The sequence below is a fragment of the Rhipicephalus microplus genome, chromosome 2 (assembly GCF_043290135.1).
Source record: "Rhipicephalus microplus isolate Deutch F79 chromosome 2, USDA_Rmic, whole genome shotgun sequence".
Classification (NCBI taxonomy): Eukaryota; Metazoa; Arthropoda; class Arachnida; order Ixodida; family Ixodidae; genus Rhipicephalus; species Rhipicephalus microplus.
Window position 1 is genome coordinate 132,720,900 of NC_134701.1, and position 24,007 is coordinate 132,744,906.

Genomic DNA, 24,007 nt, shown 5'->3' on the forward strand with positions numbered 1-24,007 from the left:
CAGCAAAAGAAGAAACTCATTTTTTGCAGGTAGTAAAGTAAAAAAAAAACTTTAAGAGAAGCGGGATTCAAACCCACGCCCACATACGTGGACACGAAGCCTCATTCAACTCATATCACTGGGCAAGGTTTCTCTTGAGTCTTTTGCCTTAGACCACTCGGCCTACCTGACACGATGTTGTAGCCCCAGCAAAAGGAGTCACTGACTTTGTTCTGGTAGTAAAGTAAAAGAAACGGTTGTCAGAAGTGGGAGTCGAACCAACGCCCACATACGTGGACCAGAAGCCTCGTTCAACTCGTATGACTGGGCAAGGTTTCCCTTGAGTTCAGCACCTTCGACCACTCGGCAATTCTGACACAATGTTTCAGCCCAGCAAAAGGAGACACTGACTTTGTGCTGGTAGTAAATTCAAAAAAATTGACAGAAGTGAGATTCGAACCCACACACACATACGTGGACCAGAAGCCTCGTTCAACTGGCATCATCGCGCAAGGTTTCCCTTCAGTCTGGCTCCTTAGGCCACTCGGCCATGCTGACACGATATATCAGCCCAAGCAAAAAACACTGACTTTATGCTGGTAGTAAAGTAAAAAAAAGATTGTCAGAAGTGGGATTCAAACCCACGCCCACATACGTGGACCAGAAGCCCCGTTCAACCCGTATCTCTGGGCAAGGTTTCCCTTGAGTCTGGCGCCTTTGACCACTCGGCCATTCTGACACGATGTGTCATCCTCAGCAAAAGAAGGCTCTGAGTTTGTTCTGGTAGTAAAGTAAAAAAAAGTTTGTCAGAAGTGGGATTTGAACCCACGCCCACATACGTGCACCAGAAGCCTCGTTCAAAACGTATCACTGGGCAAGGTTTCCTTTAGGGCTGGCGCCTTCGACCACTCGGCCATTCTGACACAATATTTCAGCCCAGCAAAAGGACACACTGACTTTGTTCTGGTAATAAAGGAAAAAAAAGTTTATCAGAAATGGGATTCGAACCCACCCCACATACGTGGAACAGAAGCCTCGTTCAACCCGTATCACTGGGCAAGGTTTCCCTTACGTCTGGTGCCTTAGACCACTCGGCCATTCTGACACAATATTTCAACCCAGCAAAAGGAGACACTGACTTTGTTCTGGTAGTTAAGTAAAAAAAAAAGTTTGTCATAAGGGGGATTCAAACCCACGCCCACATACGTGGACACGAAGCCTCATTCAACCCATATCACTCAGCAAGGTTTCTCTTGAGTATTTTGCCTTAGACCACTCGGCCCTCCTGACACGATGTTGTAACCCCAGCAAAAGGAGTCACTGACTTTGTTCAGGTAGTAAAGTAAAAAAACGGTTGTCAGATGTGGGAGTCGAACCAACGCCCACATACGTGGATCAGAAGCCTCGTTCAACCCGTATCACTGCGCAAGGTTTCCCTTGAGTCTGGCGCTTCAGACCACTCGGCTATTCTGATACAATATGTCAGCCTCAGCAAAAGAAGACGCTGACTCTGTGCTGGCAAAAAATAAAAAAAAAATTGACAGAAGTCAGATTCGAACCCACGCACACATACGTAGAACAGAAGACTCGTTCAACTCGCATCACCGGGGAAGGTTTCCCTTCAGTCTGGCGCCTTAGACCACTCGGCCATTCTGATACGATATGTAAGCCCCAGTAAAAGGAGACACTGACTTTGTTCTGTTAGTGAAGTAAAAAAAAGTTTGTAAGAAGAGGGATTCGAACCCACGCCCACATACGTGGATCAGAAACCTCGTTCAACCCCTATCACTGGGCAAGGTTTCCCTTGAGTCTGGCGCCTTAGACCTCTCGGCCATTCTGACACAATATTTCAGCCTAGCAAAAGGAGACACTGACTTTGTTCTGGTAGTAAAGTAAAAAAACAGAGTTTGTCAGAAGTTTGAATCGAACCCACGCCCACATACGTGGACCAGAAGCCTCGTTCAACCCGTATCACTGGGCAAGGTTTCCCTTGAGTCTGGCGCCTTTGACCACTCAGCCATTCTGAGACAATGTGTCATCCTCAGCAAAAGAAGGCTCTGACTTTGTTCTGGTAGTAAAGTAAAAAAAAAAGCTTGTCAGAAGTTGGATTTGAACCCACGCCCACATACGTGGAGCAGAAGCCTCGTTCAACCTGAGTCACTGGGCAAGGTTTCCATTAAGTCTGGCGCCCTCGACCAATGGGGCATTCTGACAGGATGTTTTAGCCCCAGCAAAAGGAGACACTGGCTTTGTTCTTGTAGTAAAGTAAAAAAAGTTTGTCAGAAGTAGGATTCAAATCCACGCCCACATACGTGGATCAGAAGCCTCGTTCAACCCGTATCACTGCGCAAGGTTTCCCTAAAGTCTAGCGCCTTCGACCGCTCGGCCATTCTGACACAATATTTCAGCCCCAGCATAAGAAGAAACTGACATTTTGCAGGTAGTAAGGTAAACTAAAAACTTTGTGAGAAGTGGGATTCAAACCCACGCCCGCATACGTGGACACGAAGCCTCATTCAACCCATATCACTGGGCAAGGTTTCTCTTGAGTCTTTTGCCTTACACCACTCGGCCCTCCTGACACGATGTTGTAGCCCCAGCAAAAGGAGTCACTGACTTTGTTCTGGTAGTGAAATAAAAAAAGTGCCGCCATATCCACGAAGTGAATGATGATGAGTGGGCGAAGCTCCGGAGGTAAACCTGGTAAACAATGAATCCTCTGTACATTTTGACCACTCGATTTTATTACATCGCTCCCCCTAGCGTACGTCGCCGCACTAAATCGAACGATTGCCTTCAACCAATGACACGCGCCATATGTGACATCATTCCTATTTTATAAGATCTCGCGTCTTTCATCAACTACAAGTACCGCTTTCTAGTTTATAACATCTTGCATCTTTTCATCATCAGCTAAAAGTACCACCATCTAGTAAACACTACAAGAACTAAACGAGAGGTGGCTACATACAGGAGACGGTACCGCCATCTAGTGAACACTGCAAGAACTAAACTAGAGGTGGCTACATACAGGGGACGCACAGCCCACGCCCTAAGGAGCTTCGCCCCTAAAAGAGCTTCTCAGAAGTGGGATTTCAACCCACGCCCACAAACGTAGACCAGAAGCCTCGTTCAACCCGTACCACTGGGCAAGGTTTCCCTTAAGTCTGGCGCCTTCGACCACTCGGCCAGGCTGACACAATATATCAGCCCCAGCAAAAGACACTGACTTTATGCTGGTAGTAAAGTATAAAAAAAGATTGTCAGAAGTTGGATTCGAACCCACGTCCACATACGTGGACCAAAGGCCTCGTTTAAGCCGTATCACCGGGCAATGTTTCCCTTAAGTCTGGTGCCTTAGACAACTCGGCCGTTCTGACACGATATATAAGCTGCCACAAAAGAAGACACTGACTTTGTTCCGGTAGTAAAGTAAAAAAAGTGTGTCAGAAGTGGGATTCGCACCCACGCACACATACGTGGACCAGAAGCCTCGTTCATCTCGTATGACTGGGCACGGTTTCCCTTGAGTCTGGAGCCTTAGACCACTCGGCCATTCTGACACGATATTTCAGGCCCAGCAAAAGGAGACACTGACTTTGTGCTGGTAGTAAAGTAAAAAAAAGAGCTTCTCAGAAGTGGCATTTCAACCCACGCCCACATACGTAGACCAAAAGCCTCGTTCAACATGTATCACTGGGCAAGGTTTCCCTTAATTCTGGCGCCTTCGACCTCTCGGCCATGCTGACACATTATATCAGCCCCAGCAAAAAAACACTGACCTTATGCTGGTAGTAAAGTAAAAAAAAGATTGTCAGAAGTTGGATTCGAACCCACGTCCAAATACGTGGACCAAAGGCCTCGTTTAACCCGTATCACAGGGCAATGTTTCCCTTAAGTCTGGTGCCTTAGACAACTCGGCCGTTCTGACACAATATATAAGCTGCAGCAAAAGAAGACACTGACTTTGTTCTGGTAGTAAAGTAAAAAGAGTTTGTCAGAAGTGGGATTCACACCCACGCACACATACGTGGACCAGAAGCCTCGTTCATCTCTTACGACTGGACACGGTTTCCCTTGGGTCTAGCGCCTTCGACCACTCGGCCATTCTGACACAATATTTCAGCCCAGCAAAAAGAGACACTGACTTTGTGCTGGTAGTAAATAAAAAAAGAGTTTGTCAGAAGTGGGATTCGAACCCACGCCCACATACATGGACCAGAAGCCTCATTCGACCCGTATCACTGGGCAAGGTTTCCCTTAAGTCTGGCGCCTTCGACCACTCGGCCATTCTGACACAATATTTCAGCCCAGCAAAAAGAGACACTGACTTTGTGCTGGTAGTAAATAAAAAAAGAGTTTGTCAGTAGTGGGATTCGAACCCACGCCCACATACATGGACCAGAAGCCTCATTCAACCCGTATCACTGGGCAAGGTTTCCCTAAAGTCTGGCGCCTTCGACCACTCGGCCATTCTGACACGATATTTTAGTCCTAACCAAAGGAGACACTGGCTTTCTTCTTGTACTAAAATAAAAAAAGTTTGTCAGAATTGGGATTCACACCCACGCCCACATACGTGGACCAGAAGCCTCGATCAACCCGTATCACTGCGCAAGGTTTCCCTTGAGTCTGGCGCCTTAGATCACTCGGCTATTCTGATACGATATGTAAGCCCCAGCAAAAGGAGACACTGACTTTGTTCTGTTAGTGAAGTAAAAAAAAAGTTTGTCAGAAGAGGGATTCGAACCCACGCCCACATACGTGGACCAGAAGCCTCGTTCAACCCCTATCACTGGGGAAGGTTTCCCTTGAGTCTGACGCCTTAGACCACTCGGCCATTCTGACACGATATATCAGCCCCAGCAAAAGAAGACACTGACTTCGTGCTGGTAGTAAAGTAAAAAAAAACGGAGTTTGTCAGAAGTGCGAATCGAACCCACGCCCACATACGTGGACCAGAAGCCTCGTTCAACCCGTATCACTGGGCGAAGTTTCCCTTGAGTCTGGCTCCTTAGGCCACTCGGCCATTCTGACACGATATTTTAGTCCTAACCAAAGGAGACACTGGCTTTGTTCTTGTACTAAAATAAAAAAAAGTTTGTCAGAAGTGGGATTCAAACCCACGCCCACATACGTGGACCAGAAGCCCCGTTCAACCCGTATCTCTGGGCAAGGTTTCCCTTGAGTCTGGCGCCTCTGACCACTCGGCCATTCTGACACGATGTGTCATCCTCAGCAAAAGAAGGCTCTGACTTTGTTCTGGTAGTAAAGTAAAAAAAAGTTTGTCAGAAGTGGGATTTGAACCCACGCCCACATATGTGCACCAGAAGTTTCGTTCAACACGTATCACTGGGCAAGGTTTCCTTTAGGTCTGGCGCCTTCGACCACTCGGCCACTCTGACACAATATTTCAGCCCAGCAAAAGGACACACTGACTTTGTTCTGGTAGTAAAGTAAAAAAACAGAGTTTGTCAGAAGTTTGAATCGAACCCACGCCCACATACGTGGACCAGAAGCCTCGTTCAACCCGTATCACTGGGCAAGGTTTCCCTTGAGTCTGGCGCCTTTGACCACTCAGCCATTCTGAGACAATGTGTCATCCTCAGCAAAAGAAGGCTCTGACTTTGTTCTGGTAGTAAAGTAAAAAAAAAAGCTTGTCAGAAGTTGGATTTGAACCCACGCCCACATACGTGGAGCAGAAGCCTCGTTCAACCTGAGTCACTGGGCAAGGTTTCCATTAAGTCTGGCGCCCTCGACCAATGGGGCATTCTGACAGGATGTTTTAGCCCCAGCAAAAGGAGACACTGGCTTTGTTCTTGTAGTAAAGTAAAAAAAGTTTGTCAGAAGTAGGATTCAAATCCACGCCCACATACGTGGATCAGAAGCCTCGTTCAACCCGTATCACTGCGCAAGGTTTCCCTAAAGTCTAGCGCCTTCGACCGCTCGGCCATTCTGACACAATATTTCAGCCCCAGCATAAGAAGAAACTGACATTTTGCAGGTAGTAAGGTAAACTAAAAACTTTGTGAGAAGTGGGATTCAAACCCACGCCCGCATACGTGGACACGAAGCCTCATTCAACCCATATCACTGGGCAAGGTTTCTCTTGAGTCTTTTGCCTTACACCACTCGGCCCTCCTGACACGATGTTGTAGCCCCAGCAAAAGGAGTCACTGACTTTGTTCTGGTAGTGAAATAAAAAAAGTGCCGCCATATCCACGAAGTGAATGATGATGAGTGGGCGAAGCTCCGGAGGTAAACCTGGTAAACAATGAATCCTCTGTACATTTTGACCACTCGATTTTATTACATCGCTCCCCCTAGCGTACGTCGCCGCACTAAATCGAACGATTGCCTTCAACCAATGACACGCGCCATATGTGACATCATTCCTATTTTATAAGATCTCGCGTCTTTCATCAACTACAAGTACCGCTTTCTAGTTTATAACATCTTGCATCTTTTCATCATCAGCTAAAAGTACCACCATCTAGTAAACACTACAAGAACTAAACGAGAGGTGGCTACATACAGGAGACGGTACCGCCATCTAGTGAACACTGCAAGAACTAAACTAGAGGTGGCTACATACAGGGGACGCACAGCCCACGCCCTAAGGAGCTTCGCCCCTAAAAGAGCTTCTCAGAAGTGGGATTTCAACCCACGCCCACAAACGTAGACCAGAAGCCTCGTTCAACCCGTACCACTGGGCAAGGTTTCCCTTAAGTCTGGCGCCTTCGACCACTCGGCCAGGCTGACACAATATATCAGCCCCAGCAAAAGACACTGACTTTATGCTGGTAGTAAAGTATAAAAAAAGATTGTCAGAAGTTGGATTCGAACCCACGTCCACATACGTGGACCAAAGGCCTCGTTTAAGCCGTATCACCGGGCAATGTTTCCCTTAAGTCTGGTGCCTTAGACAACTCGGCCGTTCTGACACGATATATAAGCTGCCACAAAAGAAGACACTGACTTTGTTCCGGTAGTAAAGTAAAAAAAGTGTGTCAGAAGTGGGATTCGCACCCACGCACACATACGTGGACCAGAAGCCTCGTTCATCTCGTATGACTGGGCACGGTTTCCCTTGAGTCTGGAGCCTTAGACCACTCGGCCATTCTGACACGATATTTCAGGCCCAGCAAAAGGAGACACTGACTTTGTGCTGGTAGTAAAGTAAAAAAAAGAGCTTCTCAGAAGTGGCATTTCAACCCACGCCCACATACGTAGACCAAAAGCCTCGTTCAACATGTATCACTGGGCAAGGTTTCCCTTAATTCTGGCGCCTTCGACCTCTCGGCCATGCTGACACATTATATCAGCCCCAGCAAAAAAACACTGACCTTATGCTGGTAGTAAAGTAAAAAAAAGATTGTCAGAAGTTGGATTCGAACCCACGTCCAAATACGTGGACCAAAGGCCTCGTTTAACCCGTATCACAGGGCAATGTTTCCCTTAAGTCTGGTGCCTTAGACAACTCGGCCGTTCTGACACAATATATAAGCTGCAGCAAAAGAAGACACTGACTTTGTTCTGGTAGTAAAGTAAAAAGAGTTTGTCAGAAGTGGGATTCACACCCACGCACACATACGTGGACCAGAAGCCTCGTTCATCTCTTACGACTGGACACGGTTTCCCTTGGGTCTAGCGCCTTCGACCACTCGGCCATTCTGACACAATATTTCAGCCCAGCAAAAAGAGACACTGACTTTGTGCTGGTAGTAAATAAAAAAAGAGTTTGTCAGAAGTGGGATTCGAACCCACGCCCACATACATGGACCAGAAGCCTCATTCGACCCGTATCACTGGGCAAGGTTTCCCTTAAGTCTGGCGCCTTCGACCACTCGGCCATTCTGACACAATATTTCAGCCCAGCAAAAAGAGACACTGACTTTGTGCTGGTAGTAAATAAAAAAAGAGTTTGTCAGTAGTGGGATTCGAACCCACGCCCACATACATGGACCAGAAGCCTCATTCAACCCGTATCACTGGGCAAGGTTTCCCTAAAGTCTGGCGCCTTCGACCACTCGGCCATTCTGACACGATATTTTAGTCCTAACCAAAGGAGACACTGGCTTTCTTCTTGTACTAAAATAAAAAAAGTTTGTCAGAATTGGGATTCACACCCACGCCCACATACGTGGACCAGAAGCCTCGATCAACCCGTATCACTGCGCAAGGTTTCCCTTGAGTCTGGCGCCTTAGATCACTCGGCTATTCTGATACGATATGTAAGCCCCAGCAAAAGGAGACACTGACTTTGTTCTGTTAGTGAAGTAAAAAAAAAGTTTGTCAGAAGAGGGATTCGAACCCACGCCCACATACGTGGACCAGAAGCCTCGTTCAACCCCTATCACTGGGGAAGGTTTCCCTTGAGTCTGACGCCTTAGACCACTCGGCCATTCTGACACGATATATCAGCCCCAGCAAAAGAAGACACTGACTTCGTGCTGGTAGTAAAGTAAAAAAAAACGGAGTTTGTCAGAAGTGCGAATCGAACCCACGCCCACATACGTGGACCAGAAGCCTCGTTCAACCCGTATCACTGGGCGAAGTTTCCCTTGAGTCTGGCTCCTTAGGCCACTCGGCCATTCTGACACGATATTTTAGTCCTAACCAAAGGAGACACTGGCTTTGTTCTTGTACTAAAATAAAAAAAAGTTTGTCAGAAGTGGGATTCAAACCCACGCCCACATACGTGGACCAGAAGCCCCGTTCAACCCGTATCTCTGGGCAAGGTTTCCCTTGAGTCTGGCGCCTCTGACCACTCGGCCATTCTGACACGATGTGTCATCCTCAGCAAAAGAAGGCTCTGACTTTGTTCTGGTAGTAAAGTAAAAAAAAGTTTGTCAGAAGTGGGATTTGAACCCACACCCACATATGTGCACCAGAAGTTTCGTTCAACACGTATCACTGGGCAAGGTTTCCTTTAGGTCTGGCGCCTTCGACCACTCGGCCACTCTGACACAATATTTCAGCCCAGCAAAAGGACACACTGACTTTGTTCTGGTAATAAAGGAAAAAAAAGTTTATCAGAAGTGGGATTCGAACCCACCCCACATACGTGGACCAGATGCCTCGTTCAACCCGTATTACTGGGCAAGGTTTCCCTAGAGTCTGGCGCCTTTGACCACTCGGCCATTCTGACACGATGTGTCATCCTCAGCAAAAGAAGGCTCTGACTTTGTTCTGGTAGTAAAGTAAAAAAAAGATTGTCAGAAGTGGGATTTGAACCCACCCCCACATACGTGGACCAGAAGCCTCGTTCAACCCGTATCACTGGGCAAGGTTTCCCTTAAGTCTGGCGCCTTCGACCACTCGGCCACTCTGACACAATATTTCAGCCCAGCAAAAGGACACACTGACTTTGTTCTGGTAATAAAGGAAAAAAAAGTTTATCAGAAGTGTGAATCGAACCCACGCCCACATACGTGGACCAGAAGCCTCGTTCAACCCGTATCACTGGGCAAGGTTTCCTTTGAGTCTGGCGCCCTTGACCACTCAGCCATTCTGAGACGATGTGTCATCCTCAGCAAAAGAAGGCTCTGACTTTGTTCTGGTAGTAAAGTAGAAAAAGAGCTTCTCAGAAGTGGGATTTCAACCGACGCCCACATACGTAGACCAGAAGCCTCGTTCAAGCGGTATCACTGGGCAAGGTTTCCCTTAAGTCTGGCGCCTTTGACCACTCAGCCATTCTGAGACGATGTGTCATCCTCAGCAAAAGAAGGCTCCGACTTTGTTCTGGTAGTAAAGTAAAAAAAAGTTTGTCAGAACTAGGATTCAAATCCACGCCCACATACGTGGAGCAGAAGTCTCGTTGAACCTGAGTCACTGGGCAAGGTTTCCCTTAAGTCTGGCGCCTTCGACCATTCGCCCATTCTGACAGGATGTTTTAGCCCCAGCAAAAGGAGACACTGGCTTTGTTCTTGTAGTAAAGTAAAAAACGTTTGTCAGAAGTTGGATTCAAATCCACGCCCACCTACGTGGATCAGAAGCCTCGTTCAACCCGTATCACTGTGCAAGGTTTTTCTTAAGTCTAGCGCCATCGACCAGTCGGCCATTCTGACACAATATTTCAGCCCCAGCAAAAGAAGAAACTGACTTTTTGCAGGTAGTAAAGTAAAAAAAAACTTTGTGAGAAGTGGGATTCAAACCCACGTCCACATACGTGGACACGAAGCCTCATTCAACCCATATCACTGGGCAAGGTTTCTCTTGAGTCCTTTGCCTTAGACCACTCGGCCCTCCTGACACGATGTTGTAGCCCCAGCAAAAGGAGTCACTGACTTTGTTCTGGTAGTAAAGTAAAAAAAACGGATGTCAGAAGTGGGAGTCGAACCAACGCCCACATACGTGGACCGAAAGCCTCGTTCAATCCGTATCACTGGGCAAGGTTTTCCTTGCATCTGGCGCGTTAGACCACACGGCCCTTCTGACACGATGTATCAGCCCCACCAAAAGGAGACACTGACTTTGTGCTGGTAGTAAAGTAAAAAAATATTGTCAGAAGTGGGATTCAAACTCACGCCCACATACATGGACCAGAAGCCTCGTTCAACCCGTATCTCTGGGCAAGGTTTCCCTTGAGTCTGGCGCCTTTGACCACTCGGCCATTCTGACACGATGTGTCATCCTCAGCAAAAGAAGGCTCTGACTTTGTTCTGGTAGTAAAGTAAAAAAAGTTTGCCAGAAGTGGGATTTGAACCCACGCCCACATACGTGGATCAGAAGCCTCGTTCAACCCGTATCACTGCGGAAGGTTTCCCTTAAGTCTAGCGCCTTCGACCACTCGGCCATTCTGTCACAATATTTCAGCCCCAGCAAAAGAAGAAACTCATTTTTTGCAGGTAGTAAAGTAAAAAAAAACTTTAAGAGAAGCGGGATTCAAACCCACGCCCACATACGTGGACACGAAGCCTCATTCAACTCATATCACTGGTCAAGGTTTCTCTTGAGTCTTTTGCCTTAGACCACTCGGCCTACCTGACACGATGTTGTAGCCCCAGCAAAAGGAGTCACTGACTTTGTTCTGGTAGTAAAGTAAAAGAAACGGTTGTCAGAAGTGGGAGTCGAACCAACGCCCACATACGTGGACCAGAAGCCTCGTTCAACTCGTATGACTGGGCAAGGTTTCCCTTGAGTTCAGCACCTTCGACCACTCGGCAATTCTGACACAATGTTTCAGCCCAGCAAAAGGAGACACTGACTTTGTGCTGGTAGTAAATTCAAAAAAATTGACAGAAGTGAGATTCGAACCCACACACACATACGTGGACCAGAAGCCTCGTTCAACTGGCATCATCGCGCAAGGTTTCCCTTCAGTCTGGCTCTTTAGGCCACTCGGCCGTGCTGACACGATATATCAGCCCAAGCAAAAAACACTGACTTTATGCTGGTAGTAAAGTAAAAAAAGATTGTCAGAAGTGGGATTCAAACCCACGCCCACATACGTGGACCAGAAGCCCCGTTCAACCCGTATCTCTGGGCAAGGTTTCCCTTGAGTCTGGCGCCTTTGACCACTCGGCCATTCTGACACGATGTGTCATCCTCAGCAAAAGAAGGCTCTGACTTTGTTCTGGTAGTAAAGTAAAAAAAAGTTTGTCAGAAGTGGGATTTGAACCCACGCCCACATACGTGCACCAGAAGCCTCGTTCAAAACGTATCAGTGGGCAAGGTTTCCTTTAGGGCTGGCGCCTTCGACCACTCGGCCATTCTGACACAATATTTCAGCCCAGCAAAAGGACACACTGACTTTGTTCTGGTAATAAAGGAAAAAAAAGTTTATCAGAAATGGGATTCGAACCCACCCCACATACGTGGAACAGAAGCCTCGTTCAACCCGTATCACTGGGCAAGGTTTCCCTTACGTCTGGTGCCTTAGACCACTCGGCCATTCTGACACAATATTTCAACCCAGCAAAAGGAGACACTGACTTTGTTCTGGTAGTTAAGTAAAAAAAAAGTTTGTCTGAAGGGGGATTCAAACCCACGCCCACATACGTGGACACGAAGCCTCATTCAACCCATATCACTGAGCAAGGTTTCTCTTGAGTATTTTGCCTTAGACCACTCGGCCCTCCTGACACGATGTTGTAGCCCCAGCAAAAGGAGTCACTGACTTTGTTCAGGTAGTAAAGTAAAAAAACGGTTGTCAGAAGTGGGAGTCGAACCAACGCCCACATACGTGGACCAGAAGCCTCGTTCAACCCGTATCACTGGGCAAGGTTTCCCTTGCGTCTGGCGCCTTAGACCACACGGCCTTTCTGACACGATGTATCAGCCCCAGCAAAAGGAGACAGTGACTTTGTTCTGGTAGTAAAGTAAAAAAACAGAGTTTGTCAGAAGTGTGAATCGAACCCACGCCCACATACGTGGACCAGAAGCCTCGTTCAACCCGTATCACTGGGCAAGGTTTCCCTTGAGTCTGGCGCCTTTGACCACTCAGCCATTCTGAGACGATGTGTCATCCTCAGCGAAAGAAGGCTCTGACTTTGTTCTGGTAGTAAAGGAAAAAAAGAGCTTCTCAGAAGTGGGATTTCAACCGACGCCCACGTACGTAGACCAGAAGCCTCGTTCTAGCGGTATCACTGGGCAAGGTTTCCCTTAAGTCTGGCGCCTTTGACCACTCAGCCATTCTGAGACGATGTGTCATCCTCAGCAAAAGAAGGCTCTGACTTTGTTCTGGTAGTAAAGTAAAAAAAAGTTTGTCAGAAGTAGGATTCAAATCCACGCCCACATACATGGAGCAGAAGTCTCGTTCAACCTGAGTCACTGGGCAAGGTTTCCCTTAAGTCTGGCACCTTCGACCATTCGCCCATTCTGACAGGATGTTTTAGCCCCAGCAAAAGGAGACACTGGCTTTGTTCTTGTAGTAAAGTAAAAAAAGTTTGTCAAAAGTAGGATTCAAATCCACGCCCACCTACGTGGATCAGAAGCCTCGTTCAACCCGTAAAACTGTGCAAGGTTTCCCTTAAGTCTAGCGCCTTCGACCAGTCGGCCATTCTGACACAATATTTCAGCCCCAGCAAAATAAGAAACTGACTTTTTGCAGGTAGTAAAGTAAAAAAACTTTGTGAGAAGTGGGATTCAAACCCACGCCCACATACGTGGACACGAAGCCTCATTCAACCCATATCACTGGGCAAGGTTTCTCTTGAGTCTTTTGCCTTAGACCACTCGGCCCTCCTGACACGATGTTGTAGCCCCAGCAAAAGGAGTCACTGACTTTGTTCTGGTAGTAAAGTAAAAAAACGGATGTCAGAAGTGGGAGTCGAACCAACGCCCACATACGTGGACCAGAAGCCTCGTTCAACCCGTATCACTGGGCAAGGTTTTCCTTGCATCTGGCGCCTTAGACCACACGGCCCTTCTGACACGATGTATGAGCCCCAGCAAAAGGAGACACTGACTTTGTGCTGGTAGTAAAGTAAAAAAAACATTGTCAGAAGTGGGATTCAAACTCACGCCCACATACGTGGACCAGAAGCCTCGTTCAACCCGTATCTCTGGGCAAGGTTTCCCTTGAGTCTGGCGCCTTTGACCACTCCGCCATTCTGACACGATGTGTCATCCTCAGCAAAAGAAGGCTCTGACTTTGTTCTGGTAGTAAAGTAAAAAAAGTTTGTCAGAAGTGGGATTTGAGCCCATGCCCACATACGTGGACTAGAAGCCTCGTTCAACCCGTATCACTGGACAAGCTTTCCCTTGAGTCTGGAGCCATAGACTACTCGGCCATTCTGTCACAATATTTCAGCCCCAGCAAAAAAAGAAACTGACTTTTTGCAGGTAGTAAAGTAAAAAAAAAACTTTAAGAGAAGTGGGATTCAAACCCACGCCCACATACGTGGACACGAAGCCTCATTCAACCCATATCACTGGGCAAGGTTTCTCTTGAGTCTTTTGCCTTAGACCACTCGGCCCTCATGACACGATGTTGTAGCCCCAGCAAAAGGAGTCACTGACTTTGTTCTGGTAGTAAAGTAAAAAAACGGTTGTCAGAAGTGGGAGTCGAACCAACGCCCACATACGTGGACCAGAAGCCTCGTTCAACTCGTATGACTGGGCAAGGTTTCCCTTGAGTCCAGCACCTTCGACCACTCGGCCATTCTGACACAATGTTTCAGCCCAGCAAAAGGAGACACTGACTTTGTGCTGGTAGTAAATTCAAAAAAATTTACAGAAGTGAGATTCGAACCCACACACACATACGTGGACCAGAAGCCTCGTTCAACTGGCATCATCACGCAAGGTTTCCCTTAAGTCTGGCTCCTTAGGCCACTCGGCCATGCTGACACGATATATCAGCCCAAGCAAAAAACACTGACTTTATGCTGGTAGTAAAGTAAAAAAAAGATTGTCAGAAGTGGGATTCAAACCCACGCCCACATACGTGGACCAGAAGCCCCGTTCAACCCGTATCTCTGGGCAAGGTTTCCCTTGAGTCTGGCGCCTTTGACCACTCGACCATTCTGACACGATATTTCAGCCCCAGCAAAAGGAGACACTCACTTTGTGCTGGTAGTAAAGTAAAAAAAATGGCAGCATATCCACGGAGTGAATGATGGGGAGTGGGGCGAAGCATTCGTCCGTCCATTCGTTCTTGCTTCCGTCCGTCCATGCGTACGTCTGTGTGACCGTCCATGCGTCCATCCACCCGTCCGTGCGTGCGTCTGTTCGTGCGTCCGTCCCTGCGTTCGTCCATGCATCCGCGTCTGCGTCCGTTCATGCGTCCATCCATGCATCTGTCTGTGTGTCCGTTCGTCCATCAATTCAGCACTCCAAGTACCACCATCTCGCATCTTTTCATCATATATTCTCCATATAGAAGCACCGCAATCCAGCGGACATTTCAAGGACTAAACGGGAGGTGGCACATGCACACTTTCTTACGGCTTGCGCTTCAGGATTACTTCCCACCTTTAACCACCTCGAGTTAATGGTATATACTAGTTCACCGTATTCATGCCTATGTGGCCCAACGCTCGCTAAACCTTTCTAAAACCAAGGAGGTTACACCCAGCGAGTATAACATAGCAACCCTTGCTTGTCAGATCGTGCTCAATGTACATGCCAATGGCTGCTAATGGGGATCGCAGCGTGCACGTTAACTAAAAGCCGAATGCTCCTGTCTCTCATACCCCATTATCAGCTATTGGCAGGTACAGTGAGCACTATTTTTTGTTGTTCAACAACGCACAGAAGGAATCTCTCACCGGCACCACCTTGGAGGTCAAAATCTTTGCATGTCAAAGCGTAAGACTGGTTACATACTACGACGGGACGCGGGACGAACGGGTGCCGCTATAAGGAGCTTCGCCCCTAAAAGTGCCGCCATATCCACGAAGTGAATGATGATGAGTGGATGAAGCTCCGGAGGTAAACCTGGTAAACCATGAATCCTCTGTACAGTTTGCCCACTCGATTTTATTACATCGCTCCCCCTAGCGTACGTCGCCGCACTAAATCGAACAATTGCCTTCAACCAATGACACGCGCCATATGTGACATCATTCCTATTTTATAAGATCTCGCGTCTTTCATCAACTACAAGTACCGCTTTCTAGTTTATAACATCTTGCATCTTTTCATCATCAGCTACAAGTACCACCAACTAGTAAACACTACAAGAACTTAACGAGAGGTGGCTACATACAGGAGACGGTACCGCCATCTAGTGAACACTGCAAGAACTAAACTAGAGGTGGCTACATACAGCGGACGCACAGCGCACGCCCTAAGGAGCTTCGCCCCTAAAAGAGCTTCTCAGAATTTGGATTTCAACCCACGCCCACATACGTAGAAAAGAAGCCTCGTTCAACCCGTATCACTGGGCAAGGTTTCCCTTAAGTCTGGCGCCTTCGACCACTCGGCCATGCTGACACAATATATCAGCCCCAGCAAAAAACACTGACTTTATGCTGGTAGTAAAGTAGAAAAAAAGATTGTCAGAAGTGGGATTCGAACCCACGTCCACATACGTGGACCAGAAGCATCGTTCAACCCGTATCACTGGGCAAGGTTTCCCTTAAGTCTGGCGCCTTCGACCACTCGGCCATTCTGACACAATATTTCAGCCCCAGCAAAAGGAGACACTGACTTTGTGCTGGTAGAAAAATAAAAAAAACAGAGTTTGTCAAAAGTGCGAATCGAACCCACGCCCACATACGTGGACCAGAAGCCCCGTTCAACCCGTATCACTGGGCAAAGTTTCCCTTGAGTCTGGCTCCTTAGGCCACTCGGCCTTGCTGACACGTTATATCAGCCCCAGCAAAAAAAAAACACTGACTTTATGCTGGTAGTAAAGTAAAAAAAAGATTGTCAGAAGTGGGATTCAAACCCACGCCCACATACGTGGACCAGAAGCCTCGTTCAACCCGTATCTCCGGGCAACGTTTCCATTCAGTCTGGCGCCTTAGACCACTCGGCCATTCTGATACGATATGTAATCCCAGCAAAAGCAGACACTGTCTTTGTTATGTTAGTGAAGTAAAAAAAGTTTGTCAGAAGAGGGATTTGAACCCACGCCCACATACGTGGACCAGAAGCCTCGTTCAACCCCTATCACTGGGCAAGGTTTCCCTTGAGTATGGCGCCTTAGAGCACTCGGCCATTCTGACACGATATATCAGCCCCAGCAAAAGAAGACACTGACTTCGTGCTGGTAGTAAAGTAAAAAAACTTTGTCAGAAGTGGCATTCAAACCCACGCACACATACGTGGACCAGAAGCCTCGTTCAACCCGTATCTCCGGGCAAGGTTTTCCTTAAGTCTGGCACCTTTGACCACTCGGCCCTTCAGACACAATATTTCAGCCCAGCAAAAGGAGACACTGACTTTGGGCTGGTAGTAAAGTAAAAAAAAGTTTTTCAGAAGTGGGAATTGAACCCACGCCCACATACGTGCACCAGAAGCCTCGTTCAACACGTATCACTGGGCAAGGTTTCCCTTAAGTCTGGCGCCTTCGACCACTCGGCAATTCTGACACATTATTTCAGCCCAGCAAAAAGAGACACTGACTTTGTGCTGGTAGTAAATAAAAAAAGAGTTTGTCAGAAGTGGGATTCGAACCCACGCCCACATACATGGACCAGAAGCCTCATTCAACCCATATCACTGGGCAAGGTTTCCCTTAAGTCTGGCGCCTTAGACCACTCGGCCCTCCTGACACGATGTTGTAGCCCCAGCAAAAGGAGTCACTGACTTTGTTCTGGTAGTAAAGTAAAAAAACGGATGTCAGAAGTGGGAGTCGAACCAACGCCCACATACGTGGACCGAAAGCCTCGTTCAATCCGTATCACTGGGCAAGGTTTTCCTTGCATCTGGCGCGTTAGACCACACGGCCCTTCTGACACGATGTATCAGCCCCACCAAAAGGAGACACTGACTTTGTGCTGGTAGTAAAGTAAAAAAATATTGTCAGAAGTGGGATTCAAACTCACGCCCACATACATGGACCAGAAGCCTCGTTCAACCCGTATCTCTGGGCAAGGTTTCCCTTGAGTCTGGCGCCTTTGACCACTCCGCCATTCTGACACGATGTGTCATCCTCAGCAAAAGAAGGCTCTGACTTTGTTCTGGTAGTAAAGTAAAAAAAGTTTGCCAGAAGTGGGATTTGAACCCACGCCCACATACGTGGATCAGAAGCCTCGTTCAACCCGTATCACTGCGGAAGGTTTCCCTTAAGTCTAGCGCATTCGACCACTCGGCCATTCTGTCACAATATTTCAGCCCCAGCAAAAGAAGAAACTCATTTTTTGCAGGTAGTAAAGTAAAAAAAAAACTTTAAGAGAAGCGGGATTCAAACCCACGCCCACATACGTGGACACGAAGCCTCATTCAACTCATATCACTGGGCAAGGTTTCTCTTGAGTCTTTTGCCTTAGACCACTCGGCCTACCTGACACGATGTTGTAGCCCCAGCAAAAGGAGTCACTGACTTTGTTCTGGTAGTAAAGTAAAAGAAACGGTTGTCAGAAGTGGGAGTCGAACCAACGCCCACATACGTGGACCAGAAGCCTCGTTCAACTCGTATGACTGGGCAAGGTTTCCCTTGAGTTCAGCACCTTCGACCACTCGGCAATTCTGACACAATGTTTCAGCCCAGCAAAAGGAGACACTGACTTTGTGCTGGTAGTAAATTCAAAAAAATTGACAGAAGTGAGATTCGAACCCACACACACATACGTGGACCAGAAGCCTCGTTCAACTGGCATCATCGCGCAAGGTTTCCCTTCAGTCTGGCTCCTTAGGCCACTCGGCCATGCTGACACGATATATCAGCCCAAGCAAAAAACACTGACTTTATGCTGGTAGTAAAGTAAAAAAAAGATTGTCAGAAGTGGGATTCAAACCCACGCCCACATACGTGGACCAGAAGCCCCGTTCAACCCGTATCTCTGGGCAAGGTTTCCCTTGAGTCTGGCGCCTTTGACCACTCGGCCATTCTGACACGATGTGTCATCCTCAGCAAAAGAAGGCTCTGACTTTGTTCTGGTAGTAAAGTAAAAAAAAGTTTGTCAGAAGTGGGATTTGAACCCACGCCCACATACGTGCACCAGAAGCCTCGTTCAAAACGTATCACTGGGCAAGGTTTCCTTTAGGGCTAGCGCCTTCGACCACTCGGCCATTCTGACACAATATTTCAGCCCAGCAAAAGGACACACTGACTTTGTTCTGGTAATAAAGGAAAAAAAAGTTTATCAGAAATGGGATTCGAACCCACCCCACATACGTGGAACAGAAGCCTCGTTCAACCCGTATCACTGGGCAAGGTTTCCCTTACGTCTGGTGCCTTAGACCACTCGGCCATTCTGACACAATATTTCAACCCAGCAAAAGGAGACACTGACTTTGTTCTGGTAGTTAAGTAAAAAAAAAGTTTGTCTGAAGGGGGATTCAAACCCACGCCCACATACGTGGACACGAAGCCTCATTCAACCCATATCACTGAGCAAGGTTTCTCTTGAGTATTTTGCCTTAGACCACTCGGCCCTCCTGACACGATGTTGTAGCCCCAGCAAAAGGAGTCACTGACTTTGTTCAGGTAGTAAAGTAAAAAAACGGTTGTCAGAAGTGGGAGTCGAACCAACGCCCACATACGTGGACCAGAAGCCTCGTTCAACCCGTATCACTGGGCAAGGTTTCCCTTGCGTCTGGCGCCTTAGACCACACGGCCCTTCTGACACGATGTATCAGCCCCAGCAAAAGGAGACAGTGACTTTGTTCTGGTAGTAAAGTAAAAAAACAGAGTTTGTCAGAAGTGTGAATCGAACCCACGCCCACATACGTGGACCAGAAGCCTCGTTCAACCCGTATCACTGGGCAAGGTTTCCCTTGAGTCTGGCGCCTTTGACCACTCAGCCATTCTGAGACGATGTGTCATCCTCAGCGAAAGAAGGCTCTGACTTTGTTCTGGTAGTAAAGTAAAAAAAGAGCTTCTCAGAAGTGGGATTTCAACCGACGCCCACGTACGTAGACCAGAAGCCTCGTTCTAGCGGTATCACTGGGCAAGGTTTCCCTTAAGTCTGGCGCCTTTGACCACTCAGCCATTCTGAGACGATGTGTCATCCTCAGCAAAAGAAGGCTCTGACTTTGTTCTGGTAGTAAAGTAAAAAAAAAGTTTGTCAGAAGTAGGATTCAAATCCACGCCCACATACATGGAGCAGAAGTCTCGTTCAACCTGAGTCACTGGGCAAGGTTTCCCTTAAGTCTGGCACCTTCGACCATTCGCCCATTCTGACAGGATGTTTTAGCCCCAGCAAAAGGAGACACTGGCTTTGTTCTTGTAGTAAAGTAAAAAAATTTGTCAAAAGTAGGATTCAAATCCACGCCCACCTACGTGGATCAGAAGCCTCGTTCAACCCGTAAAACTGTGCAAGGTTTCCCTTAAGTCTAGCGCCTTCGACCAGTCGGCCATTCTGACCCAATATTTCAGCCCCAGCAAAATAAGAAACTGACTTTTTGCAGGTAGTAAAGTAAAAAAAACTTTGTGAGAAGTGGGATTCAAACCCACGCCCACATACGTGGACACGAAGCCTCATTCAACCCATATCACTGGGCAAGGTTTCTCTTGAGTCTTTTGCCTTAGACCACTCGGCCCTCCTGACACGATGTTGTAGCCCCAGCAAAAGGAGTCACTGACTTTGTTCTGGTAGTAAAGTAAAAAAACGGATGTCAGAAGTGGGAGTCGAACCAACGCCCACATACGTGGACCAGAAGCCTCGTTCAACCCGTATCACTGGGCAAGGTTTTCCTTGCATCTGGCGCCTTAGACCACACGGCCCTTCTGACACGATGTATGAGCCCCAGCAAAAGGAGACACTGACTTTGTGCTGGTAGTAAAGTAAAAAAAACATTGTCAGAAGTGGGATTCAAACTCACGCCCACATACGTGGACCAGAAGCCTCGTTCAACCCGTATCTCTGGGCAAGGTTTCCCTTGAGTCTGGCGCCTTTGACCACTCCGCCATTCTGACACGATGTGTCATCCTCAGCAAAAGAAGGCTCTGACTTTGTTCTGGTAGTAAAGTAAAAAAAGTTTGTCAGAAGTGGGATTTGAGCCCATGCCCACATACGTGGACTAGAAGCCTCGTTCAACCCGTATCACTGGACAAGCTTTCCCTTGAGTCTGGAGCCATAGACTACTCGGCCATTCTGTCACAATATTTCAGCCCCAGCAAAATAAGAAACTGACTTTTTGCAGGTAGTAAAGTAAAAAAAACTTTGTGAGAAGTGGGATTCAAACCCACGCCCACATACGTGGACACGAAGCCTCATTCAACCCATATCACTGGGCAAGGTTTCTCTTGAGTCTTTTGCCTTAGACCACTCGGCCCTCCTGACACGATGTTGTAGCCCCAGCAAAAGGAGTCACTGACTTTGTGCTGGTAGTAAATTCAAAAAAATTGACAGAAGTGAGATTCGAACCCACACACACATACGTGGACCAGAAGCCTCGTTCAACCCGTATCACTGCGGAAGGTTTCCCTTAAGTCTAGCGCCTTCGACCACTCGGCCATTCTGTCACAATATTTCAGCCCCAGCAAAAGAAGAAACTCATTTTTTGCAGGTAGTAAAGTAAAAAAAAAACTTTAAGAGAAGCGGGATTCAAACCCACGCCCACATACGTGGACACGAAGCCTCATTCAACTCATATCACTGGGCAAGGTTTCTCTTGAGTCTTTTGCCTTAGACCACTCGGCCTACCTGACACGATGTTGTAGCCCCAGCAAAAGGAGTCACTGACTTTGTTCTGGTAGTAAAGTAAAGAAACGGTTGTCAGAAGTGGGAGTCGAACCAACGCCCACATACGTGGACCAGAAGCCTCGTTCAACTCGTATGACTGGGCAAGGTTTCCCTTGAGTTCAGCACCTTCGACCACTCGGCAATTCTGACACAATGTTTCAGCCCAGCAAAAGGAGACACTGACTTTGTGCTGGTAGTAAATTCAAAAAAATTGACAGAAGTGAGATTCGAACCCACACACACATACGTGGACCAGAAGCCTCGTTCAACTGGCATCATCGCGCAAGGTTTCCCTTCAGTCTGGCTCCTTAGGCCACTCGGCCATGCTGACACGATATATCAGCCCAAGCAAAAAACACTGACTTTATGCTGGTAGTAAAGTAAAAAAAAGATTGTCAGAAGTGGGATTCAAACCCACGCCCACATACGTGGACCAGAAGCCCCGTTCAACCCGTATCTCTGGGCAAGGTTTCCCTTGAGTCTGGCGCCTTTGACCACTCGGCCATTCTGACACGATGTGTCATCCTCAGCAAAAGAAGGCTCTGACTTTGTTCTGGTAGTAAAGTAAAAAAAGTTTGTCAGAAGTGGGATTTGAACCCACGCCCACATACGTGCACCAGAAGCCTCGTTCAAAACGTATCACTGGGCAAGGTTTCCTTTAGGGCTGGCGCCTTCGACCACTCGGCCATTCTGACACAATATTTCAGCCCAGCAAAAGGACACACTGACTTTGTTCTGGTAATAAAGGAAAAAAAAGTTTATCAGAAATGGGATTCGAACCCACCCCACATACGTGGAACAGAAGCCTCGTTCAACCCGTATCACTGGGCAAGGTTTCCCTTACGTCTGGTGCCTTAGACCACTCGGCCATTCTGACACAATATTTCAACCCAGCAAAAGGAGACACTGACTTTGTTCTGGTAGTTAAGTAAAAAAAAAAGTTTGTCTGAAGGGGGATTCAAACCCACGCCCACATACGTGGACACGAAGCCTCATTCAACCCATATCACTGAGCAAGGTTTCTCTTGAGTATTTTGCCTTAGACCACTCGGCCCTCCTGACACGATGTTGTAGCCCCAGCAAAAGGAGTCACTGACTTTGTTCAGGTAGTAAAGTAAAAAAACGGTTGTCAGAAGTGGGAGTCGAACCAACGCCCACATACGTGGACCAGAAGCCTCGTTCAACCCGTATCACTGGGCAAGGTTTCCCTTGCGTCTGGCGCCTTAGACCACACGGCCCTTCTGACACGATGTATCAGCCCCAGCAAAAGGAGACAGTGACTTTGTTCTGGTAGTAAAGTAAAAAAACAGAGTTTGTCAGAAGTGTGAATCGAACCCACGCCCACATACGTGGACCAGAAGCCTCGTTCAACCCGTATCACTGGGCAAGGTTTCCCTTGAGTCTGGCGCCTTTGACCACTCAGCCATTCTGAGACGATGTGTCATCCTCAGCGAAAGAAGGCTCTGACTTTGTTCTGGTAGTAAAGTAAAAAAAGAGCTTCTCAGAAGTGGGATTTCAACCGACGCCCACGTACGTAGACCAGAAGCCTCGTTCTAGCGGTATCACTGGGCAAGGTTTCCCTTAAGTCTGGCGCCTTTGACCACTCAGCCATTCTGAGACGATGTGTCATCCTCAGCAAAAGAAGGCTCTGACTTTGTTCTGGTAGTAAAGTAAAAAAAAAGTTTGTCAGAAGTAGGATTCAAATCCACGCCCACATACATGGAGCAGAAGTCTCGTTCAACCTGAGTCACTGGGCCAGTTTCCCTTAAGTCTGGCACCTTCGACCATTCGCCCATTCTGACAGGATGTTTTAGCCCCAGCAAAAGGAGACACTGGCTTTGTTCTTGTAGTAAAGTAAAAAAAGTTTGTCAAAAGTAGGATTCAAATCCACGCCCACCTACGTGGATCAGAAGCCTCGTTCAGAAGCCTCGTTCTTGTGGACAGACAACTGTCAGATAAAGGCCAGACGGACTACAGAGAGTAAGGTGCTCCGCATCACTTGTGAAGCCGACCTATCCAAAATCTGTTAGAAATTCACTATAAATTCTGATTTACTCCTTTGTGTCACTTAGGTCGATTCACCTATGGCTGCTTATTTTTCTACAGACAATCTTAACAGGTTTCTTTCGCCTACGTTCCACTCAGCAATTCATATTAATGCAAGAAGCATCCGGAAGCATTTCGACGATATACAACTTCTTTTATCCGCTCTTGACAACCCTTTTTCACTTATCGGTATCTCTGAAACCTGGCTTAACGATGACGACAAAAATCTATTTGATCTTCCTTCGTATAAGTCTGAATATTCGCATAGAGCAAACAACAATCATGGTGGCGTTGCTGTTTATATCAAGTCGAACGTACACTATAATCGACGATACGACATAGAGTTAGATGTCATTGATTGCGAAAGTGTTTGGGTTCAACTTAACTACGATTTTCTTAAACTTGACAACAAGAGCTTCATCTTTGGGTGCATTTATCGATCCCCATCTTCATCAGTGAAAAATTTCTGTGAAGCCCTCCAAAACGTAATGCACACATTGGCTCTCAATCACGCAAATGTAGTGATCATGGGTGACTTTAATATTAATTTGCTTGACCTTTCTTCTCCTAGTTCTTTGAACTACTCCAGTGTTTACCAGAGTTTTGGCTACGAATGTTTAATATCCATTCCCACGCGCTGCATCAATAACGGAAGTACCCTGATCGATCATGCACTCTCTAACTTATCTGTAGCACCGGATGCAGGGGTTCTTAAGGTCGACATCAGTGACCATTAC

At 47.4% G+C, this 24,007-nt stretch overlaps 24 non-coding genes across 24 annotated transcripts; all 24 read right to left on the minus strand.

Annotated features, from left to right (window-relative positions):
* Nucleotides 1-599: 599 nt before the first annotated feature.
* Nucleotides 600-718, minus strand: TRNAL-CAA (transfer RNA leucine (anticodon CAA)). The gene is made up of 2 exons: nt 681-718; nt 600-645 (listed from the first exon to the last, which is right to left on the minus strand). It is a non-coding gene; the product is annotated as a tRNA-Leu (tRNA).
* A 65-nt stretch (nt 719-783) lies between these two features.
* Nucleotides 784-902, minus strand: TRNAL-UAA (transfer RNA leucine (anticodon UAA)). Its single transcript has 2 exons — nt 865-902; nt 784-829 (listed from the first exon to the last, which is right to left on the minus strand). It is a non-coding gene; the product is annotated as a tRNA-Leu (tRNA).
* Nucleotides 903-4,157: 3,255 nt separating this feature from the next.
* TRNAL-UAA (transfer RNA leucine (anticodon UAA)) lies at nt 4,158-4,276 on the minus strand. The gene is made up of 2 exons: nt 4,239-4,276; nt 4,158-4,203 (listed from the first exon to the last, which is right to left on the minus strand). It is a non-coding gene; the product is annotated as a tRNA-Leu (tRNA).
* Nucleotides 4,277-4,708: 432 nt separating this feature from the next.
* Nucleotides 4,709-4,827, minus strand: TRNAL-CAA (transfer RNA leucine (anticodon CAA)). Its single transcript has 2 exons — nt 4,790-4,827; nt 4,709-4,754 (listed from the first exon to the last, which is right to left on the minus strand). It is a non-coding gene; the product is annotated as a tRNA-Leu (tRNA).
* A 254-nt stretch (nt 4,828-5,081) lies between these two features.
* TRNAL-CAA (transfer RNA leucine (anticodon CAA)) lies at nt 5,082-5,200 on the minus strand. Its single transcript has 2 exons — nt 5,163-5,200; nt 5,082-5,127 (listed from the first exon to the last, which is right to left on the minus strand). It is a non-coding gene; the product is annotated as a tRNA-Leu (tRNA).
* Nucleotides 5,201-5,265: 65 nt separating this feature from the next.
* On the minus strand, nt 5,266-5,384 carry TRNAL-UAA (transfer RNA leucine (anticodon UAA)). The gene is made up of 2 exons: nt 5,347-5,384; nt 5,266-5,311 (listed from the first exon to the last, which is right to left on the minus strand). It is a non-coding gene; the product is annotated as a tRNA-Leu (tRNA).
* Nucleotides 5,385-7,721: 2,337 nt separating this feature from the next.
* Nucleotides 7,722-7,840, minus strand: TRNAL-UAA (transfer RNA leucine (anticodon UAA)). Its single transcript has 2 exons — nt 7,803-7,840; nt 7,722-7,767 (listed from the first exon to the last, which is right to left on the minus strand). It is a non-coding gene; the product is annotated as a tRNA-Leu (tRNA).
* Nucleotides 7,841-8,272: 432 nt separating this feature from the next.
* TRNAL-CAA (transfer RNA leucine (anticodon CAA)) lies at nt 8,273-8,391 on the minus strand. Its single transcript has 2 exons — nt 8,354-8,391; nt 8,273-8,318 (listed from the first exon to the last, which is right to left on the minus strand). It is a non-coding gene; the product is annotated as a tRNA-Leu (tRNA).
* A 254-nt stretch (nt 8,392-8,645) lies between these two features.
* TRNAL-CAA (transfer RNA leucine (anticodon CAA)) lies at nt 8,646-8,764 on the minus strand. The gene is made up of 2 exons: nt 8,727-8,764; nt 8,646-8,691 (listed from the first exon to the last, which is right to left on the minus strand). It is a non-coding gene; the product is annotated as a tRNA-Leu (tRNA).
* A 65-nt stretch (nt 8,765-8,829) lies between these two features.
* TRNAL-UAA (transfer RNA leucine (anticodon UAA)) lies at nt 8,830-8,948 on the minus strand. Its single transcript has 2 exons — nt 8,911-8,948; nt 8,830-8,875 (listed from the first exon to the last, which is right to left on the minus strand). It is a non-coding gene; the product is annotated as a tRNA-Leu (tRNA).
* Nucleotides 8,949-9,195: 247 nt separating this feature from the next.
* On the minus strand, nt 9,196-9,314 carry TRNAL-UAA (transfer RNA leucine (anticodon UAA)). The gene is made up of 2 exons: nt 9,277-9,314; nt 9,196-9,241 (listed from the first exon to the last, which is right to left on the minus strand). It is a non-coding gene; the product is annotated as a tRNA-Leu (tRNA).
* Nucleotides 9,315-10,483: 1,169 nt separating this feature from the next.
* Nucleotides 10,484-10,602, minus strand: TRNAL-CAA (transfer RNA leucine (anticodon CAA)). The gene is made up of 2 exons: nt 10,565-10,602; nt 10,484-10,529 (listed from the first exon to the last, which is right to left on the minus strand). It is a non-coding gene; the product is annotated as a tRNA-Leu (tRNA).
* Nucleotides 10,603-10,666: 64 nt separating this feature from the next.
* Nucleotides 10,667-10,785, minus strand: TRNAL-UAA (transfer RNA leucine (anticodon UAA)). The gene is made up of 2 exons: nt 10,748-10,785; nt 10,667-10,712 (listed from the first exon to the last, which is right to left on the minus strand). It is a non-coding gene; the product is annotated as a tRNA-Leu (tRNA).
* A 612-nt stretch (nt 10,786-11,397) lies between these two features.
* On the minus strand, nt 11,398-11,516 carry TRNAL-CAA (transfer RNA leucine (anticodon CAA)). The gene is made up of 2 exons: nt 11,479-11,516; nt 11,398-11,443 (listed from the first exon to the last, which is right to left on the minus strand). It is a non-coding gene; the product is annotated as a tRNA-Leu (tRNA).
* A 65-nt stretch (nt 11,517-11,581) lies between these two features.
* TRNAL-UAA (transfer RNA leucine (anticodon UAA)) lies at nt 11,582-11,700 on the minus strand. Its single transcript has 2 exons — nt 11,663-11,700; nt 11,582-11,627 (listed from the first exon to the last, which is right to left on the minus strand). It is a non-coding gene; the product is annotated as a tRNA-Leu (tRNA).
* A 2,636-nt stretch (nt 11,701-14,336) lies between these two features.
* TRNAL-CAA (transfer RNA leucine (anticodon CAA)) lies at nt 14,337-14,455 on the minus strand. Its single transcript has 2 exons — nt 14,418-14,455; nt 14,337-14,382 (listed from the first exon to the last, which is right to left on the minus strand). It is a non-coding gene; the product is annotated as a tRNA-Leu (tRNA).
* A 1,469-nt stretch (nt 14,456-15,924) lies between these two features.
* On the minus strand, nt 15,925-16,043 carry TRNAL-UAA (transfer RNA leucine (anticodon UAA)). The gene is made up of 2 exons: nt 16,006-16,043; nt 15,925-15,970 (listed from the first exon to the last, which is right to left on the minus strand). It is a non-coding gene; the product is annotated as a tRNA-Leu (tRNA).
* Nucleotides 16,044-16,297: 254 nt separating this feature from the next.
* On the minus strand, nt 16,298-16,416 carry TRNAF-GAA (transfer RNA phenylalanine (anticodon GAA)). The gene is made up of 2 exons: nt 16,379-16,416; nt 16,298-16,343 (listed from the first exon to the last, which is right to left on the minus strand). It is a non-coding gene; the product is annotated as a tRNA-Phe (tRNA).
* Nucleotides 16,417-16,845: 429 nt separating this feature from the next.
* On the minus strand, nt 16,846-16,964 carry TRNAL-UAA (transfer RNA leucine (anticodon UAA)). Its single transcript has 2 exons — nt 16,927-16,964; nt 16,846-16,891 (listed from the first exon to the last, which is right to left on the minus strand). It is a non-coding gene; the product is annotated as a tRNA-Leu (tRNA).
* A 64-nt stretch (nt 16,965-17,028) lies between these two features.
* TRNAL-UAA (transfer RNA leucine (anticodon UAA)) lies at nt 17,029-17,147 on the minus strand. The gene is made up of 2 exons: nt 17,110-17,147; nt 17,029-17,074 (listed from the first exon to the last, which is right to left on the minus strand). It is a non-coding gene; the product is annotated as a tRNA-Leu (tRNA).
* Nucleotides 17,148-18,311: 1,164 nt separating this feature from the next.
* TRNAL-CAA (transfer RNA leucine (anticodon CAA)) lies at nt 18,312-18,430 on the minus strand. Its single transcript has 2 exons — nt 18,393-18,430; nt 18,312-18,357 (listed from the first exon to the last, which is right to left on the minus strand). It is a non-coding gene; the product is annotated as a tRNA-Leu (tRNA).
* Nucleotides 18,431-18,495: 65 nt separating this feature from the next.
* TRNAL-UAA (transfer RNA leucine (anticodon UAA)) lies at nt 18,496-18,614 on the minus strand. Its single transcript has 2 exons — nt 18,577-18,614; nt 18,496-18,541 (listed from the first exon to the last, which is right to left on the minus strand). It is a non-coding gene; the product is annotated as a tRNA-Leu (tRNA).
* A 3,003-nt stretch (nt 18,615-21,617) lies between these two features.
* Nucleotides 21,618-21,736, minus strand: TRNAL-CAA (transfer RNA leucine (anticodon CAA)). The gene is made up of 2 exons: nt 21,699-21,736; nt 21,618-21,663 (listed from the first exon to the last, which is right to left on the minus strand). It is a non-coding gene; the product is annotated as a tRNA-Leu (tRNA).
* A 64-nt stretch (nt 21,737-21,800) lies between these two features.
* TRNAL-UAA (transfer RNA leucine (anticodon UAA)) lies at nt 21,801-21,919 on the minus strand. Its single transcript has 2 exons — nt 21,882-21,919; nt 21,801-21,846 (listed from the first exon to the last, which is right to left on the minus strand). It is a non-coding gene; the product is annotated as a tRNA-Leu (tRNA).
* Between the last annotated feature and the right edge of the window lie 2,088 nt (nt 21,920-24,007).